Source organism: Schistocerca cancellata, chromosome 2 (genome assembly GCF_023864275.1).
Source record: "Schistocerca cancellata isolate TAMUIC-IGC-003103 chromosome 2, iqSchCanc2.1, whole genome shotgun sequence".
Lineage (NCBI taxonomy): Eukaryota > Metazoa > Arthropoda > Insecta > Orthoptera > Acrididae > Schistocerca > Schistocerca cancellata.
This window is the reverse complement of record NC_064627.1, coordinates 791,381,902-791,404,132: the sequence shown is the minus strand read 5'-3', so window position 1 is coordinate 791,404,132 and position 22,231 is coordinate 791,381,902.

Sequence of the window (22,231 nt, the reverse complement as noted above, 5' to 3'; positions counted from 1 at the left end):
TCTGATTTAATACCAATTAATTAATTAATTAATAGTGATGCTCGCTTCACCCCTCACCCTACACCCCGATTAAAAATCAGACAAATCAAAATTTGTGTACTACACTTACGTCCACTGTTTGTAAATCAGATCATAACTGGACTCTGCTTCTGAACTGGCGGCAGCTGGAAAACTTCAGGCTGCAAATACCTCGTGTCTGAACACTTTATTAATAAAAATATTAATAATTAATAATAATAATAATAACAATACAAAGTAGGCCCTACATAGTTACTATTATATTGTGCTGTCTGTCAGTCTCGTTTATTATGCAAAGTGAATAACTCTGAGAGCGCATTTTCACGAGATGTTGAAGCATACGTGATGTATATTTTTCAGTTTTACTGCCATAGCTATTAGAAGCATGTACAGAGGGAATTTGTGTTCTGTGTAGACTACTTATTGGTGCAGGGAAGACTATATTCATACATTCGTTTCACAATCTGTAACGTCCATCGCACTGTGTCACACGTTAATGTTCCTATTAGAATAAAATATAGTTATCGGTATCTTAATAATCAGTATTTCAGTCTTACGAAGTAGTGCTAGGGTAATTTTCTTTTAAAACAAATTTAATTTCATTACCACCCAACTGAACCCTTTATTTACCCCACAGAAAATTATGCTTTACCTCTTACTGGGTAATTACTCCAAGGCTGGGAATCACTGTGTCAGAGGAACGATCATCGGTGTGTAAGTGTTCTTACTGTAACTGCTTATTGCATCTTGATTCTTTGTTATTTACTACAGTTCATCTGACCAACTAAAGACTCGTGTCGTAAGTTATGACATCATTTCCCCATTCCTACAGAAAGGCCCGAACACTCTCCTACCTCGGCTTGCGTAATGGAAAATGAATAGTAGACATCATATTGCACTACTCTTAAGTGTTAGGTCACTTTAGATCGAGCTACGCGCAACGTATCAGAAGTTAACGATGATTATTGAAGGAACGCAAAGAAACTGGCGTGGGGAATAGTGAAAAGCCAGTGCGGCAGTTCTAAGACTAACTTCAGTGCTTTATTTGGCTCCTCTTGCCTTAATAACACTTATTACGCTGGTTAAAAACGTCATAAATATACGTATTTTCTACAGTGCTGCCCATCTTATTTCACCCTCACAACGAACCTGGATGGTTGCCATATGTGGAACAAGTCACACAAAGAATACCTGAAAAAAGTGTCGTTCTCCAATTGACTTTTTACCGGCTATGGAGGGCACAGAGGGTAGTGCAACTGCAGGGACTATCTCGCGATCGCCTCCCGCGAGACCCACATTCTCACCTTATTTGTCCACACACTACGATATCGAATTGTGACCGGAATACCACCCCAGCATTAAACAAATATGCGTCAGTGCTAAAAGCACAAAAATACGCGGTACTGAAGTCGGAAAGCGTATCTTTTTCCGTTTCTGTTCTATTCGAGTTTCGAAGCGAATTGCTCCACTGTTCCGATGGCCAACCCGCAGTGCAGTGTTTGGAGGATTTTTTTCAGGCTGAAGGTGGTTCCCTGATCTTAAGAGGGGGGGGGAGGGGTGTTTCTCGTACGATGACTTCGGTACGCTCATTCAAGGTACCTTGAACCATGATGTCTAACTCAACAATCTCGGTGGTAAGGTGTTGACCTTTCTATCATATCCTTATGATGAGTACGTTGAGGATCATCCCATCTGTCAAAGTGACAGCTTTCTTATTCGCAGTGCTTCATGGGCATGTTTCTTTTTTGACCAAGACTTAGGCAACCTACTGCAACTCCACTGGCCCTCTGAATCCACCTATTTTAATCTCACAGAAGATGGACTATTCAGATTCTTCCCTGTAGTGGAGCGTAGTATGTGGTCAGTAGTAAACTACCTGTTTACTAATAGTTAACTAACTGTCATCATGAAACACGTCGCAGCATAAGGCTGTGGTTTAAGTTCGACAAAGGTTTAGTCACCAATAGGCCACTAGGTTTAGTCCGTTATTAATGCAAGATGTCTTGTTTCGTTTGTATCATGTACTATATTTTGTTAAGAAAGAGACAAAAAAGGCGTTAAAATGTTCGGTATAAATTATCTTTTTGGAAATTTTTCACATTTTATAAGATTACGTAGGCTACAATAGGAACGAGACACATTGTAACAGTGTTCAGCGTATGGATAGCACACATTCTATAGGAATGCCGTTTTCACTTTGAGATAAGACAGTTTCTAGTAACCGGTTGCATATTCCATCATAAACAAGAGTTCAAAGTTATGGTTTATTACGTCTTGGGAGTTCTTCCACGAACTGCTGTGTATTGCTCACTTAGATTTCGGTTCACGCTAGACTTGGTTTAATTTTATACTGGAGTGGCTGATACAAACGTTGTCTTGTAACTTTTTTGTTTGAGGTTAATTTATGGAAAATTTTACAAAGATTTTACGTGGACATTATAGTGTAATTTAAAAAAAAAGTACAGTACTATTGATGTTACACAGTAGGTGAATTGAATTCTTTTTGTTCCTAATAGAATCGTCAGTTACTTTACTTCCACCAAAAACATAATATTGACGACAGAAGAAACGCATTTTGAAAGCCCATTGTTGATGTTAGGTATGCCAAGACTGTGTAAAACAAACATAATACAATGGATAAATTTAAATTCGTAAACTGCCACATGTGAGTTTAATGGCATCGTGCAACATCCCCCATCATTTAATCCGTCAGCATCAGACAGATGTAGACCACCAAAACCTGACGTACCCATACGAAAGATAGTGATCTACGAATTCGTCACTGGCAGTTGCATAATACAGTCAACATCGTACAGGTTCATACCTGGAAATGCTAGTAGCAACAACGCTCACCTGCATCGTACGTCATGCCTTCACTTGATATTCTGTATAGGAAGACTGCATGTGCGACAACTAGGCTTACCACTACGTCACCCACACAACATTTGAAATTTTTATACTTTAGGATGTAAACCGAAGTGATAATACCAGACAGAAAAAAAGCAAAATTAAGGTGACACAGTGACCTAGGATGTCAAAACTCGATCAATAATTTTGTTAGCACTCTGACTGAAAATTAATGGCTCTGAGTACCTCGTAAGCTTTCCTTGGAGTTGTCAGGACTCTCGGAAGTAGAGATAGAGGTCGTCCATTTTCTCCCGAAGGGCTGCAGTCGCTCTCTTATGAAATTAATTGAGCATTTCGAGAGGCTCTCAGCCTTCATTCGCCGTCCCCTTCACGGTCAAGTAAGACGCAGAAGTTCCTCTGCCGCAGATAAGCGGATTATCCCTGGAAAGCCACGATGAACCCATGAAAAGAACCCGTCAGTTAGATTTGAGACGACATCGAGGTCCTTATAATAACTCCAGCCCGTGACGTGCGAGTTGCAGGACGGCTGTGGGATTTGAAGTGCTATGTTTTATAATTTCTTCTTTAGTTAAAATCAAACATGCCCTCTTCTTGAATATCATTGTTGAGGTGTAACTAAATTAGCAGAAATCCGACTTTTCATGAGGCTTATTGTCTGTAACATCTGGTGGATAGTGTATTTACCCAATATAGACACCCTCTTTAAGTCTGGGTTGCGATCTTTCTCCACAGTAGCCGCTGTGCAGTCCATGTCCTGATCACATGATCTAATTATATTGATCTAATTATATCGGATTCCTTCCTTCAGCAAACAGCTACTCTCTCCACTGCCATCTACAAGAAATATCAACGTGATACAACACAAGAGGAATTTTGGCATTTAATGATAGAAGCTCGAGTGTCTTTGACATCACTCTTAATGAAATAAGCAGGACTGCGTTGTGACCCGTTAAGGCGGAAATATTTTGTTGGTAATTGGAACAAAATCTGCTGTCGACAAATCAAAATAAAAATCGAAGAAGGAGATTGACGGCAGTCAGTCAGTACAGTTTCGTTGCTTTTAATCCATTTTCATCACAAGCAACAGCAAAACAGCAGCAACAAAATCTATGTGAACATACAACTATTTGACCACAGCACATTTTGCGTGACCAAAGCTTGTGACTAAACAGTTATCACTACGTGACACTAAAGTGACTATGCAACCATCTGACTTAATCTGTTTTCCACGGGGACAATTTATTAGAGGTAAAAGTTATTTTATCAATTATCGTGAACATGCAGCGTATTCTAATATCCCTGTGATTACTGTTTGTTTAGATGTCAGTACTTGACGTGCAGATAGTGTAGTTATCACACCGTATCCCTGGCTGTTGATATCTAATGTCGAAACCCGAGTTGCTGTTTCATAACCGGCTGCGAAGGCAGTTGTTAACATACAAGGGACCGGAAATTTTTGTCCCAGCCTACCGCAGTGGCTGGTTATCGTGTGCTGCCTGATTTAATGCATTCCTCACAACATAATTGTGTTGCAGATCCTCTAATTTCGTTTCGGTACAATCGCTTGACTACACAAAACGATATTTTTCGGCTCGCTGTTTTCTGTTTGCATGTAACCGTAAACAAATCTGCATCTCATCAACGTGGCATCGTTTTCCTTTTAATCTTTCAATGTTTTAACAAAAAACGTTTCTTCCCCTTACGAATGAATAATTTTTTTCTGCATGTAGAAAAGTACCACTTTTTATAAACTATAATCGTATTGTAATTGTAAATTACATTTAAAAATAGTTATCATCGTAAACACCACAATACGGTGCACAGCAAAAAATGTATTATATCACACAAACAAAATACGCGCCTATTTTTGCAGTGTCCATTTGTTGAACTGTTCCTTTGTTACAGAATATCGCTACTGTACGCATAGCACTGCATTAGAACACTTAAACAACTGGCAAATATGAGGACTGAGTCATTTGGAGACCTCGTCCTTTACTGCTACTGTTGTTTCATATATTGTATTGAAATTAGAACCTGTATACAAAGGTATGTTCCTAATGCATTTTGAATGTGCCTTACTGCGTAAAACATTTCTATCTATGAAGCGGAATTTACAAAATTTGTAAAGATATCATGCTTCAGTCATTTCTCTGTCGGCAGACCAGAATCTGCAGGCTCCGGTTGGAAATTACTTCATTCCATTATCCGAATTAGACACGGGTTTATGCTGCTTCTTGTCACCCGACAGACACCCAAATGAATCTGTACGTGGCGCGCTCCCTATTCCTCCATGTGGGCATTTTTATTTACATAGACAGGTTTCAGTCTGTCCTATCCAGTTTCCCTATTTTTCATTTCTGTTATTTGAGACCGAAGCGTCATGAATTGTTGAAATCGTTCTTCCACCTGATTGCCTGCCTTTCCATACGAGGACAAGAACGTCACATTTTCTACAGAAATCTGTGTCATCTTCCTTCATTCTTAATACTTTGACCTCTCAAACCATCATTCGAAGTGCAATTTATTCTTACACCTCCAGAAACCTATAAGACATCGCGTCACGTATCACTGACGTTGTACTTAGTATTTTCATTTTTTAAGGTTGGCGAGCGTAACTAGTAGACCCTGACAAAGAGAAACTTGTAGGTGAATGTAAGTCAGGTGCTGGAAATTGATTTCCCACATTGGAATGTCAACAGCATCGCATTCAGATGACTAAGATGCCTGAGACTCTGTAGTTCTAAAATTATAGAACTTCTAACTCTACAATTGTGAAGACAGATTTATATACAAATTGAAACTTCCTGGCAGATTAAAGCGGTGTGCCAGACCGGGACTCGAACTCGGGACATTTTCCCGCGAATGCGCTCCAACTCGGGACATTTGCCGGCGAATACGAAAGGTCCCGCCGAGTTCGAGTCTCGGTCCGGCACACAGTTTTAATATGCCAGGAAGTTTCATATCAGAGCACACTCCTCTGAAGAGTGAAAATCTCATTCTGGAAACATTCCCCGGGCTGTGGCAAAGCCATGTCTCCGCAATATCCTTTCTTTCAGAACTGCTAGTTCTGCAAGGTTCGCAGGAAAGCTTCTGTAAAGTTTGGAAGGTAGGAGACGAGGTACTGGCAGGAGTAAAGCTGTGACGACGGGGCGTGAGTCGTGCTTGGGTAGCTCAGTTCGTAGAGCACTTGACCGCGAAAGGGAAAGGTCCCAAGTTTGAGTCTCCGTCCGGCACACGGTTTTAATCTGCCAGGAAGTTTCATATCAGCGCACACTCCGCTGCAGCGTGAAAATCTCATTCTATACAAACTGTTCGTCTTTGCTGGCAATATTCTGACACATTTCTGACGAGAAGTCCCCATCCCTTCGAAGTTACTATCGATTCAGCTGGGATTTCACTCTTCACCGCCATTTACATAAATTTCACGAACCAGTTGATGCCTTTTATCTGTGGAAACCAACGAATGACTTGCGTCACCCAGAATCATCGCTGTGTTCAATGTAAAGTGTCTACCATTCCGATATTCAGTTGTGCTATCCATACTGTCCACATAAAATAAACGCTATGATAGAGAATAATGTAGACATGTACGATATCACGAGTGGTGAATACTTTCATCTGTTAGGAATCGGCATCATTGGTAAAGCATGTTAACCACTAATACTGAGAGGAAGAAAAGCCGCAGGATAATAATATTCACATATACAGATGGCGATAGAGTCGCACACGCAAGGTATAAAAGGAAAACGCATTGTGGGATCTGTCATTTGTATTCAGGTGGTTCAGGTGAAAAGGATTCCAACTTCATTATGGCCGCACGACAGAAATAACAGACTTTGAACACGGAATGGTAGTTAGAGCTACAAGCAGGGAGCATTCCACATCGGAGATCGTTAGGGAATTCAATATTTCGAGATCCACGTCGTCAATTGTGTGCCGAGGAATAGCAAATTTCAGTCAGCGTTTGCGTACAGTTGTCGGTGCTAAAACATAAGTAACAATGCTTGAAATAAACACAGAAATCGATGTGGGACGTACGGAGAACGTAACCGTTAGCACAGTGAGACTAAATCTGGCGTTAATGGGCTATGGCATTAGACGACGGACGCGAGTGTCTATGCTATGAGCACAACTTCGACTCCAGCGCCTCTCTTAGGCTCGTGACCATATTGGGTGGACCCTGGACGACTAGAAAACCGTGGCCCGGGCAGATGAGTCCCGATTGAAGTTGGTAAGAGCCGATGGAAGGATTCAAGTGTGGCGCAGACCTCACGAAGCCATGGATCCAGGTTCTTAACATGGCACTATGCAGGCTGGCGGTGGCTTCATAATGGTGCGGGTTGTGTTTACTTGGAATGAACTGGGTCCTCTGGTCCAACTGAATCGATCATTGACTGGAAATCATTATATTAGGCTACTTGGAGGCCATTTGCATCCATTCATTGGCTTAACAACGAAGGAATTTTTATGGATGGCAATGCGCCATGTCACCAGGCCACAATTGTTCGTGATTAGTATGAAGAATATTCTGGACAATTCGAGCGCCCTATAAGAATACCATTGAACATTTATGAGACATAATCGAGAGGTCAGCTCGCACACAAAAACCTGCACTAGAAACACGTTCGCAACGACGGGCTGCTGTAGAGGCAGCATGGCCCAAGGAACTTCCAGCGACTGTTGATCCCATCCAACGTCGAGTTGCTGCACTATGTCGGGGAAAGGAGGTCCGACGCGATATTACAAGGTATCCCATGATTATTGTCTCCTCAGTGTACAGAGATAGCTAACTGCACTAGGGTATGTCGTACAAGCACACAACCACAGGGAGACTGAAAGCATCATTTAACTATATTTAACTCAAACCCAGCGTATATAGGTTGAAAATTGAATAGCATTCTCTACAGAGCTATGCTGGGTGCTGCAGCTATGAAATGTCAGATCTGTTACATCGCCCTCCTCTGGCCCAAAATACTGAAATTACACTATGTTTAAGTGAAAATCGTGTTGTCTTAGGAATTCGTGTGAAAGCTGTGTGGGTAGCGCACTGTCTTAGCTGGCAGTTGATGAGCATCTGCCTGCATTTCTAACTGTATGAAGTGGCGCCGGTTGCTCCAGACCTGCAGTTAGAAGCAGCTTCATTGCAGCAGTGCTTTGTGTTCTCTGTGTGGCGGTTTCAGTTTGACGGCAGCTGTGGAGTGCAACACAATGCGGCGAAACATCACCCTGCACTGATGAGGCAGGTCGCGGAGTGATGGCGGTGTCCCACCGGCAACTGAGGACTGTAGGAGCCCAGCCCGTCACCGTCTGGCCCAAAGAAGATTCTCCACCAAGCGCTTCTGAGAATAAGGATGCAGAGTGCATCCCTTTCCTATTCATGTCCCAACACATACGGCAGTAAAGAGTGTTTGGTAACCGTGCAGTCTGTACCAGTGCTGTACAGTTTTAAGGTTAGGGTAAGTGGTCCAGTTTTCACAACCAGAGGGCTTCCCATAATTTTAAATTTCAGCTAAGTGAATTTCTTACCATTTTGAATGTAGGAACAGTCAAAGCATCGTGAAAGGGGACTTGAACTTGAGACAGGTCAGATCCAAACTAGGATGACAACTGTGAAAGGGGCAGGGGTGAAGGGCAACTTTTAAACTTTTATGTCACAAGCGACTAGCTTAAACTTTAATGTCAGTAGGTCAAGCGTTTAAACTTTGGACAGCTAGGCTAGCAATATTTTTAATTTAGGGGAAGTGGGCTCCAAGTCTGAATTCAATATGATCTGTTTTAAGATTCGAACTGAATTGAACTGAAACATAATTTAATTCTAATTCATCTTAACTGAAATTGTTTTCACTTTTTGAATGGAACTGAGTTTAACGGAAAGTAGGGCAGTAGGCAGGTCAGACTGGCTACTATCTGTTGGGTGAAAACGTATTTATGTAGCCAAGAGATTCAGGATTCCTTTGTGTAACAGGTTTTTTGTAACCTGCATGGAGAGAAAACATTATTTGTCTTGGGTGAGACAATGTCCTTTGTGTCAGAAATGGTACAGTGGGAGGAAGGGAGACAATGACATTTCTCCAAGAACCACTGGCTTGGAGTGGAGGAGAAAAACATGTTCTGTCTAACAGGCAGGCTTGTACTTGTAAGGGAAACGTACATTCTTTGTTTCAGGTGAGTGATTCAGGAGGAAACCCAGAAAATCTGGCAACTATGCAGACTGAGCTCGCATTCTAGAAGGACAGTGCGCCATCTTGATTTTTTTAAATCTCCCGCCCATTTATAGTTACGACAACAGACAAGCTTCCACAGTGTCATCATAGTTGTGGGTAGGGGGTGGGGAAAGCCTATAACACTCAGGGGCTGTTTTTTAATTTATCCCTATTTTTCATTTTCCCAACATTTTATAATAAGGCAATTGGCCTGTTATGAGCAATCTGGCAACAAGGCATTAGGTTATCGATGGCATTGTAAGCTAATGGATGGGGGAGGAGGAAGGTGGGAGATTTGGTAACAATGAACTTTGGGCTGCTAAAACACCACCTGTGTACCTACTTTCCGCAATTGTTGTAATGAAATGAGTGAGTCAGTTTTCCTTTGTGGAATGAGATCAAGTGTTTGGCATATGCAACACTGACAGACACGTCAGAATAGCTGGTTGCCCATACAGCTGAAACTGCAGTCATTATTCGTGAAACACTTGATTGTTTTCAGCATGTTAGACAATTATTAGCAAACATGTGCCAGTTCCGCACTGATGTAAACTGACGAGATTTTCAGTATCATCTCTAGAACAATACCATATTCAACACATGGTCGTTTGAAAACAATCGCTGAACATCACTGATGTCAGAACCTTCACGGACTCCTAGTGGCGAAACGGTTCACCTACGACTTAATTTTTTATACTAAAAGTTTTTCCTTTCATCTCAAGTAAATACTCTAAAATCTTGTACTCGTAGTTTCTTCACTCTATATATACAAGTCATAACTGGCATATCGTGTTTGTGTATCCAATACAATACATGAGATTTAACTTCGTAATATGTTACAATAATAATGGTAGTAGTTATAAAATCTTAATTATACATATATATAATAAGAAGTACAATGCTATAGACATAATCTATGAACATCAATAACTATTATAGCAGTATTAAACTACAGAAAGAGAGAGAGTAAATGAATATCTTGATGCTGGCTGTGGTACTGTAATTCTGACAAAGACAGCAGTTTTTAGAAGAGCAGTTCAGTGGAGTAGAAGGTCTATTCAAAAGACGGAAAATCCAATAAAAGTAAAAAAGATAACAGAATGTAGTCGGATTACGTTAGGTGGTAGTGAGGGAATTGTGACTGGCATGAAGCACTAAAATTAGTAGATAAGTTTTGCTATTTGAGCGTCAAAATTACTTATGATGACTGGAGCAAAACGATTAAAACGCAGGACAGCAATAGGAAGAACATTATTTCTGAAGAAAGCAAATTTAACTTCTAATAGAAATTTAAGTTTCAGAAAGGTTTTTTAAGTTATTTGTCTGATGTTTAGCATTCTTCTGAAGTGAAAAATGGACGATAAACGTTTCAAACAACAAGACAACTAAATCTGCGTAGATAGCTAATGAGGAGTTACTGAATCAAACAGAGGAAAACTAATTTGTGTAAAAGATGAGATCTGTGACTTCGGTGCATTTGTGACGTTACATACAAAAAAAATTACATCTATATTTTATGTATTTTTATTTTTATTTTATCAGCATGAATTTTACTTTTGTTAGAGCATGATTCTTTCTCTCAGGGATATTATCTTTTCTTATCACTTTTACTTACATGCATAAGTAAATATGAAACGGGTTCTTGAAGGGCCGCTGTTATTCATGTACCAACTTTAGATTTTGAACGTAGTGACTAAGATCTATTTATTGATTGCAAAGCATGGCTCGAGAGAATTTCGATTTTTGCCGTGGAGTGGCCAAGATAAATCTTATGCTTTTTAAAAACAATTAGCCACCGCGAGCATTTGAGGTTACAACTATTACAATGAAATTCATTTTGTGATAATAATAACAAGTTTATTTTAGCAATAAATGCGAATAACTTACATAAAATATTTATAGCCGCTCAATGGCTGCCTTCCGTATAGCGAAACAAAACAGTGTGTGTACCATAAAATACAGCCTTCCTCCTCGGCCGTACAATCGCGTCTCTTTCTATCCTTTTTTATTTTCATATACATTAAATAAAGATGCTACTCTTAAATTATCGCTGCATATCAGTTGTTTCAAGAACATTAACTATATCTTTTACTCTAATTATATTCATAAAATACTTTAACTGCGGTTTACAACCGATAAAAACGTAAATATTTATGTGACGTACCGTCACAGATCGATTCATTGGACCCCCCTCTGAGGTATCATAGAACCATTAAGTTTCTAATGGAGGAAAAACTGATGTGCATTGCAAAAACGCAGAGATGAAAAGGCTTACACAGGATAGACTAACGTGGCAAGTTGCGTCAAGACAGTCTTACAACTGAAGATAGACAAGAATCAAGAAATGTATAGAGGCACTTGAGAATTTATGAAGGCCTGAGTTGCGTGGTACACAATCACGACTAACGATACTCTCCCACAGCTATACTTCCGCCAGTAAGTACCTTCCAGAGTTAACAAAAGTTCTCCTGAGAAAGTTGTAGGACTCGTAGAAGAAAGAAGTTTTAACCAAACAAACACTGTTTCTTGACTTGTTTTACAAATTTTATTATTGTTGCTGCACAATCTAGGTTTCGGGTTATGATCCCATTTTCAAGAACATTACTAATTCCCAAAGATGATAATGCTCAGATAAACATGATGATCCCATGGCTTAATGTAAAATTACTTCAATGACATTAAGAAGTTGAGACTACCATCTTCGCCACACTATCATGTTTACCTGTGCATTATCATCTTTGGTAATCAGTAATGCACTTGAAAATGGGCTTATAACCCGAAACCTAGGTTTTACAGTAACAGCAATAAAATTTGTGATGCAAGGCAAGAAACAGTGTTTGTTTAGTTAATTTACAATGTTTCACTAAGAACCCACAGTTGTTTCAATTAAAAACGGGGTTTTAATATACCAGGAAATTTCATGTCAGCGCACTCTCTGCTGCAGAATAAAAATTCATTCATCCCTCAGGCTGTGGCTATGTCGTATCTCCACAATATCCTTTCTTCCATGAGTGCTAATACCACAAATACCGCAAGAGAAGTTCTGTGGACATTGAAAGGTAGGAGATGAGGCACCTGCGAAAGTAAAGCAGTGATGATGGGTCGTTAGTTGTGCATGAGTAGTTCAGTTGGTAGAGCACTTGCAGCGAAAGGCAAAAACCTGGCGTACATTTGCAGTCTGCTAGGAAGTGTTAATGTTATGGTTATCTTGATTCACAAACTTACATATTAACACAATTAGTAATACAATTTATACTCACTCTTTATCTGGTATCTGCTGCTCGTTGGCTCACCAATCCTGCCCTACATTCGCTGAACAATTCAGCACCAGATAACACTCAAGACGTTTAGCTATTTGACAGACAACTGCTATTTTACTCGGTAACAACACCTCTCACAGGATAGTAATGCGAGTTGCTTACCTTGACGATAGTGTACCTAGGAACACATGGTATATCTTGGTCGATGTTTCATTGTAGTGATAGGTTTTAGACTTACATGAGGGAATGCATATTAGAGATTGGCAGAAGCAGCTTCCGCAATTTTCAGCTGCTTCTGTTGTGGTGAGATATGCAGCATTTGTAAATATTTTAGATCCACACACTTAAATACTGTATGATGTGTAGAAACGTTTTTGGTAGATTTGTTAACTGTTCGTTCTCATAATTTCATGTGGGATAAATTTTATTGACTTTTAAATCCAATTATATTATGTGTGGATAATCAAGTCAAACTTCGCCAGCTGTGCACTATTTTGTACCTGAAAACAGGAAAAGATCTTCTACAGGGGAACAAGTGATATTTTCAAACCGCCTGGTTTTCTTTGATGCCCTACCAGTTTTCCTTGTCCTTAAAAAGAAACTTGTGCTACTGTTCAATAGCTTCTACTTCAAAACGTATTTAACTTAACTTGCAAATGGTTTTTGACAACACTTATAATTAAGTTAACGTGACTTACTGATTACTGTTGTCTAGTAGAATAATAATGAAATAAATATACTGTCAAATACAATAATGTCCAGATTTTCTCCGTTGGAACTATATGTAATTTCCATAGAATCTTTGTTACTAGGTACATTAAACATTTTACCTTGGAGTGTGTTCTTGTATTTGGAAAAACGTTACGTTTACTGAGCTATTTTTGTAAGTTCAGAAAAAGCCTGCAGTACACAAAAAGTGAATGCCATCATTTAAAAATAGAATAAGGAAATCTGCGAAACTCCTACTACGGAGCTGCCTAGAGGCAAAATTCCTGCAAACGTTTACTCTGAAATACTCTACCCTGATATACAGTGTGAACACGCAGCAAGATATTGCTGCAGTTATCGATAAAACGTACGACGTGTAAGCTATAGGCAACCTTAGTAATGGCAGTAATGAATACCACCACTTTCGCAGAAAAGATGCGTTTCATGAGTGACACATGCGAGAATATGATCATAATTATCTAAGAAAACGAAAAAATAAATGTTTGTGGAATGTGACGTCGAACCCCTGGGCTTGGATTACTATCGCTATACGAAGCAGCAGTAAGATACTTATAATATATACCAACGTTAAGAAATGTATTAAAATTGGCTAACATTGCAAAAATGTATATAAATAGAAATCAGTTGCCGCATGTCTGAAAGATCGTCACTCGAGAACGCTCGACAGATTTTGCTAATTTTTTAATTTTTTTGTGGGTAATTGACAAGAAAAGACGTGTATGAAAGGAAATATTGAAAAACGCACCGGGAAAGTCGGAAATTTTGATGGTATTTATGTATAAACGAACTGTGACGATCGGTTTGGCAGTTGTACTGTCACATTTTCTAAATAAAATTTAGAAAACAAGCTGACGTTCAGTTTGGCAGTTCTGCTGTCGCATGTTTTCATAACAACAACAGCTTCCGCATTAAATATTGATATTTTGAGAAAGGAAACACAACTGAAAGCCGTATTTAAATGTGTTATTGGTCGTTATCATATCTTTTCAAAATTGAATTGTGTCAGCTCGTTGCAATTTTAGAAGTTGCAAACATTTAACTGATTTCGGTCCGTAGTTTATTTATCTGGAAAAGAGTGAGGCGTTAAAATATCGTCGGCGTACGCGTAAAGCAGACCAACTACATGATCGTAGAGTCAATGACACTGATGAAGAGCGTAGACAGTGTTTGGAGGCAAATCGGATAATAATTTCTCAAGTGCGGTCCAGTATGCGATATACTGTCACTGAAGCTACAATACTCACAGATCCAGCAGCAGGAATGGTCTCTCTCATATACTGTGTACTAGTGTGTACTAGTGATTCAGTTTGACTTCTGTTCTCAATCAAGATTCCGTTTGCAATAACAATAGTCAGAGAGAGGGGGAAGGAGGAATTGGACAGAGAAGGGGGGAGGAAATGTGTATAAAGATGGCAGAGATGATGGAGGAAGCGATGGACAGAGGTAGTGCGGAACAAGAGATGGACAGAGATAGAAGAGAGGAGGAGAAGATGGACAGAGGTAGGAAGGAACAGAAGAGGGATAGACAGAGGGGGTAAAAGGAAATTAGGACCGATATCCAATTCCCACACATTTAGCAGCTGCAAAGTTTTTCCGGGTTCGCTAGTTGTTAATATTTACCAACATTCACAAATAAATAAATAACAAGTTAAATAACAAAAAATATCAGGAAAGAACAACTGCAAATCATACCAAAACAATCTCACGCTCTGTCTGGAATGCAACAATAACCAGCTGGCAACATACGCCTCATGCATTTACGTGACAACCTCACATTGAACAAGCGATCTATCTGGGCCATATTAACTAACCGGTGTCAGTACCTTAGAGTTGCCGTTGTTACGTTATGGAAGTGACCCATCTCGATTGCATTGGACTCTAGCGCAGCGTAAGTGGGCTATTTGCGTAATCTCTTATATTTTCCCCCAAAATCCGGTAATTCTAGAGTGATATAATAGAGTTAACCTGTCTCCAACCACTTGCAAAGTGACTTTAATGCAGAACCCATATTCTTCTCGCTATAGTATTTTAGGGTAGCACAGTGAGATAAAAATTTTTCTCAAGACAATTACGGAAGATGGAGATGTAATGAGAGTGGACAGAGAACAATGATCGAAAGGGCTGCTACAACACATACGCTGTAGAGGAAATGAAACAATCGTGTGAAAATATTAATATCTGAATATCTCTGGAACACTCTGGACTGATTAATGTAAGATAGCTACAGAAACTAAACCCGTTAAGTGATTTCGTTCATTAACATTACCAGCGGAAAAATGATCCCATAGAATCACAAAATATGTGAACATGTTTCTGTTTATTTAAAACTCTCACTGATAATCGGGGTACAATCTGCCTCGTTCTACATTTCTCAGCAGTTTTAAAAATATTTCCGAAATTTTTGGCATGCAAACATATACGCGCTTTTTTTTTAATTTCCAGCTCGGCTCAGAGTCCTACAAGCTCCCATAACTGTAACTCACTCACACCCACTAGTGTATCGCTGCAAGTCGCTCATACCCATCCACTTCCAGTCGCTCTTCTCACTCACTCATTAAGCCCAATTCATTGTCATCACCTCTTTCTGTCTCTCTGTGATTGTGTCCTATGTCGCAGCCACAGCTCCTTTCGGTCTATGCTACTTATACAGCCTCCTCTCACTGCCACTTTCTCCCTCTTGCTCTCTCTTACTACTAATATATCGTTCCTTCTATCCTATTGTTGCAGTCTCTTCTCACAATGTCGGTATCTCTCTCATCCTCGTTGTCATTGTCATATACTCTGTTACCCATTGTCACTGTTTCTCACCCACTTTCTCTTTCACGGTCCTCTCCAACTGTATCCCTCTCTTTGTCTCACACTGCCACTGTCTCCTTCGCTCTTTCTGTAACCTGTAACACAACCACTGTCTGCTATCGTCCAGTATTTATTACTTTTCCGTTTCTATGCCATTCCCCTGTCTTCTCTTCTCTCAGCATATAAAAGCACATGCCAAAATTTTTGGGAAAATTTTTAAAGGCACTGATGAAGGCAGAATGAGGCAGCCTGAACACCACTTTTCAATCAGAGCCTCTTAAATTACCAGGAATATATCCACCGTTTTTTGTGCTTCGATAGGAGCATTTTTGTACTGGTTTCCTTCTTTTTTCTGCTGCAACATGCCATGTAATTTATATAAGAAGAAACGTACTGATCAGTAAAATTTTGATTTAATTCTTCATGCTTTCCCGGCAATCCGTAGACATCTTGGATATTCGGGAATCCAGCCAGATGTTCGCATCGTTCTCGCACGATATATTAACAGCGTGCCTCGCTGTCTTATTCAGGTGCTACCTGAGACTGGTCCATGGGTCGATCATTTATTCCTGGGAGGAGCTGGGCGTTCCCTAATCGGTCCGCGCCGAGTCGAGTGTTCCCTGTGTAGTCCGCGCCCGCCAGACTCGGCTCCAACGGACCCCTCCAGTCGCGGATGTTCCGACTGCCGTTGGCGCCCGTTTTGGCCGTCCTCAACGGTTGTGGTTGTCATCTGAGATGTGTCAGACCCTATCTGAGATGTTGGGTGCTCTATCTCATGACTGTTCCTATGATTTCTACTTCTGTTTCGTGCTGGGCGCTCCTTAATCGGTCCGCGCCGCGTCGTGTGTTCCGTCTGAGGTCCGCGCCCGCCAGACGCGGCTACATTGTCCCTCTCTGGTCGCCGGTGTTCCCTCCGCCGTCCGCGCCGGGCCTGGCCGTCTTCTGAAGTCGAGTTCATGATCTGAGGTGTGTCAGATCTGGTCTCTAATGTCCGACACCTTGTCTCACGGCTGTTCTCTCGGTCTCCACTTCTATTTTTTGTAGAATCCCGGAGTGTCCTGCGTTGAGTTTTCACAAGCTCAAGCGCTGGATTCCAGGCAGTGCTGATTTGGTATCCCGAGTCACGGTTGATTAGATTGTCTGTGACTTTAATCTCAATGGCTTCTTTAATGACACTGTCCCAAAATCTTGAGGTCTGTGTCACAATCTTGGTGTCATTGTAATCCATTGAATGACCAAGTTCTAGACAATGCTCTGCTATGGCTGATTTAGTTGCCTGCCTGAGTCTGGTATGCCACTGGTGTTCTTTACACCTGATGTCCACAGTTCTGGTGGTCTGGTCAATGTATGACATCCCACACTGGCGAGCATAGCCCCAGATCATCTTTTACATTTCCCAGCATAGCCCCAATTTTGGTGGGTGGTCAAAATATGCTCTTGATGTCATATTTCTGGAGAATCCTGCTGATCTTGGCAGAGAAAGGTCCGACGTATGGCAGGTTTGCCATCTTCTTTTCCTCTTCTGGTTCTTTTTCTGGATCCTTTGGCTGGCTGGCAGGTTGAAGTGCCTTCTGGATATCTCTAGAGGAGTACCCATTCCTGCTGAACACTGATTGTAAATGTTCTATTTCTGTGGCCAGACTACCAGGATCTGACAGAGTGTATGCTCTGTGGACCAGTGTTTTGAGCACTCCATTCTTCTGTGCCGGATGGTGGCAACTGCTGGCTTGTAGGTATAAGTCAGTGTGCGTAGGTTTGCGTTACACACAGTTTCCAAATGTGCCATCTGCCTTTCTCTTCACCAGAACATCCAAGAACGGAAGTAGTCCATCCTTCTCCATTTCCATTGTGAACTGAATGTTCGGATGGCAAGAGTTTAGATGTAGCAGGAACTCATCTAACTTCTCTCTACCATGTGGCCAGATGACAAAGGTATCATCCACATACCTAAAAAACCACTTGGGTTGATATGTGGCTGAAGAGAGTGCCTCCTCTTCAAACCTTTCCGTTAATAGGTTGGCCACCACTCGTGATAGAGGGCTGCCCATCGCCACCCCTTCTGTTTGTTCGTAAACTTGACCCCCATATAGGAAGTACGTCGAGGTCAGTACATGCCTGAATAGGTCAAGGAGAGCCCCATCGAACTTCTCTCCAATAAGCTCAAGTGACTCCTTCAGTGGTACACGAGTGAGGAGAGACACCACATGATGTCTGAGTCTGTGATGTGTTGGTGGCCCGGTCGTTGCAGGAAGGCCTCTGAGTTCCTGATGTGATGTGCTCATTTACCCACATGTGGTGTCAACATCATCTTCAGGTATTTCGCAGTAGGGTAAGTTGCTGCGCCAATATTGCTGATGATAGGTCGCAGTGGAACGCCATCCTTGTGAACCTTGTGGAGTCCATAAAGTCTACGTGCTGCTGGCGCTTTGGGATGCAGACCCGTCTCGTTCAACAGAGCCCTGGCCTTTTTGTCCACTTTCTCTGTAGGGTCGCTTGCTATTGACCTGTATGCAAGATCCTCCAGAAGTTGTTGCAACTTTCTGTCATATTCTGTTTTCTCTAGGATGATTGTGGAGTTCCCCTTGTCTGCAGGCAACGCCACAATGCTGTCATCCTCCCGGAGTCGCCTCAGTGCCACCCTTTCATCACCTGAAATGTTGGATTTGGGTGGCTTGGTCTCGGTGAGCGCCCTGCAGGTCTCTCTTCGGATCTCTTCGGCCACACTAGAAGGTAGCGTGTTGGCCACTTGCTCAACTGCACTGACGAAGGCTGTGACAGGCACGTTTCCAGGGGTCACTGCGAAATTGAGGCCCTTGCTAAGTACTTTTAAGGTGGTCACATCGAGCTGCTTGTCACTTAGATAGACCACCGTGTGTGTGTACCCAGTCTGTTGCACCTTGTTGTCGAGGCGCTCAAACTTGGCTAGTTGGCGTGCCATTGACTTCTTGCTAGTGCATTCTGCTAGAGACCAGGAGGCACCATCAACCTGGTCCCAGTCTTGAGTGGTCAAGGAAGCTGCTATAGTTAGGTGAAGATACAGCAACTCCCTGGACACCACATCCAGTCGGTGGCGCAGGTCGCGCACTCTCTCTCTAACCAGAGCTCGGTGTTTGATCCTGCTCGCCGCTCTCGAGTTAACGCAGCCGCATCTGGCGGGCGCAAAACTCAGACGGAGCACACGACGCGGCGCGGACCGATTAGGGACCGCCCAGCCCGAAACAGAAGTGGAAATCATAGTAACAGTCATGAGATAGAGCACCCAACATCTCAGATCGGGTCTGACACACCTCAGATGACAACCACAACCGTTGAGGACGGCCAAAACGGGCGAGGACAGCAGTCGGAACATCCGCGACTGGAGGGGTCCATTGAAGCCGAGACTGGCGGGCGCGGGCCACAGATGGAACACTCGACTCGGCGCGGACCGATTAGGGAACGCCCAGCTCCTCCCAGGAATAAATACTGGACTCGATCGACCCATGGACCGTGGACTACGCCGTCACCGCCATGGTCGCCGACGGGAACGTCGCTGAAGACTCCATTGACCACCTTACGGATGCCATCCATGATGCGCTGCATGCCTCCACCCCACCGCCGCGGCCTCCCACTCTTCGGACGCCTGATCTGCCGCCACATCTCCTCGCTATGATCCGCACTCTCAACAGACTGAACCGGGAATGGCGGATCACTCGGGATGTTGCCTTGAAGAGGAGGATCAATCAGCTCCGTCGGGATATAAAGGCGGGGATCGCTGATCATCGCAACCTGCTCTGGGCGAGCAAACTTCGGTCATTTACGCCGGATCCTTTAGGCTGGCAGTCCCTCCGGCAGCTGACGAACCGGCGCTCCCGCATGCCGCCCCTCTCGGTCGATGGCCGGACGGCGTACAGCCCAGCCGACAAAGCCAACATGATAGCGGACGGGTTCGAGCGGAATTTTCGTCCCCTGGAAGATCGGGTGGACCCCCAGCGTGTTGACACCATCCATGACGACGTCGCTGCCCTCCTTCACTCCGCCGATGTCGACGATGACGACCAAGTCACCCGCATCACACCGGAGGAAGTCCTGGAAGGCGTCCGGCAACTCCCGGCATCAAAAGCTCCTGGCCAGGATGACGTCACGAGCCGGGTCCTGAAGCACCTCCCCTGGTCGGCGGTCGTCTACCTGGCGGCCTTCTTCAACTGGGTGCTTACCACTGCCGTCTACCCCCGGGCCTGGAAGCACTCCATTGTGGTCGCGGTGCCTAAACCGGGGAAAGACAGGACGTCGCCCTCCAGTTATCGCCCTATAAGTCTGCTGCCGCATGTGAGCAAATTATTCGAGCGCCTCCTCCTCCGGCAGCTCTGGCACATCATTCAACGTCACGCCATCTTGCCGCCAGAGTAATTTGGCTTTCGGCCTGGCCACTCTACCGCCCAGCAGGTCCTTCATGTGGTCAACTACATCACCACAGCCTTCAACCGGCGGGAGTTCTGTGGGGCTGTATTCCTTGATGTTCAGAAGGCCTTCGACAGCGTATGGCACGAGGGTCTGCTGTGGAAACTAGAGATGGGGGATCCGCTCTTGAACTAATTCATAGAGTTCAATCTTTCAAAGGAGTGAACAATCAGTGATTCAGAAAAAAAGAACGGTAGCTCCAAACGTTTCCCACGGCAGAGAGAGAGAGAGAGAGAGAGAGAGAGAGAGACGGAGCATATCAGCAGCGCCTCTGCTGGTCAGAGCACAGTGCACGCCACACAACACAGCCAGCGCCGGCCTCTGCCCTGCTTCTACCTTGGCTGCCTGCATTGTGCAGTGCCCCATTGGATTTTGTGTTTCACATATGCCGTGCCGTCTCTGTGCGTCGTCTGCCGCACAGTGTCTGGCACAGCGTAACTTCGCATCGCACTCTGTCGGCGATCGTTTCAGTCGCACGACCTGCCCTCTGGGCAGTTGATGCTAGCAACAGGACAGAGAGCCACCTAGCGGATAACATAGGAACTACTTGCAACAACCTGCTCGCAAGGGAACGGACGATTTGTCTCGGAGTGGGTGAGTTCACCGCTCCCCCCACCCTCGGAACTCGCCCGCTCAACGCTCACCCCACTGTCTCGACTCTAGCCAGAGCGTTGAGCAAAGCGACTCAGGTGTCACTGTGGTCTCTGCGGTCTCAGCTCACGCAGTAATACAGCTCGCGGCTCGACCTGCTCGACTCAGCGCCTCTGCATCGGAGTTCATCCCTACTGGATATTGTTCTTCATAGTAATACCGCTATGTATATTACATTATTATGTTATGTATACATCAATGGTTTTTATTTTATTTTTATTTGTTTAAACTGATTAGATTAGGTTCCTGATGACTCCTCTTACTATAGGATTTTTATTATGGACACTCGAATTTACGCTTTAATTACGAGCGAACCGATAAACGTATCGCAAAATGTGATACACCAATATTTTCCTTGTTTTATTCTGCGTAAGGCTATATGCAGCACTTTCGTTTTACAGTCAAATTTATATATTTTTTTCTTATTCTGGTACGGATTTTGCGATTTTAGGCGTCTTCGGAAGGAAAAGTTCACTTTAAAAATATATGGCTTGCGGTGTATTTGTATGAGGTTAATGAAATTTTAATACATTATAGCCAAATATATTGTTAATGTAAATCTCAAGTTACAACATTTTCCGATGACCCGAAAAACCACAATAGTGCAAAATAAATCAATAATCAAAAACTTTGTCATATCGTGGAAATTTCAATAAACAACACAAAATTCTTACTCATTATCTGTGTTACTTCAAAATAGGATCAAATAAGATCAAAATACAGGTATAGTACTGGAATAAACCAAGTTTAAAGAGGAATGTGCCTTCCATTTATTTTCTATTGTAAATGAGTGGTGAGTCATGAAAAAGAGCTAATTCATTTCAGGGAGTGAACAGTTCAGATACAATCTCTGAAAAGAACAGTTTTGCCCATCTCTACTGGAAACTTCACCACTTCGGCTTCCCGGCCCACCTGGTGAAGCTTCTCGCCTCCTATCTCCGGCACCGCACCTTTTGTGTTAAGGTGGGTGACGCGCTCTCCACGGTACGCCCCATTGCTGTGGGGGTTCCCCAGGGCTCTGTCCTTGGGCCCGTGATGTACACCATCTTCACGTCTGACCATCCAATGGTGCCTCGTGTGGAGAAGGCCGTTTATGCGGACGACACAGTCATCTACTCTCGCAGCCGATGGACAGAGGTCTTAGTCCCCCGACTACAGAGTGCCTGCACCGCACTGGAAGACTGGGCTGCCAAATGGCGTATCGGATTCAACCCCGCCAAGACGCATGCCATCGTTTTCACCTGGAAGAGGTCGATGCCCCGCCGCCAG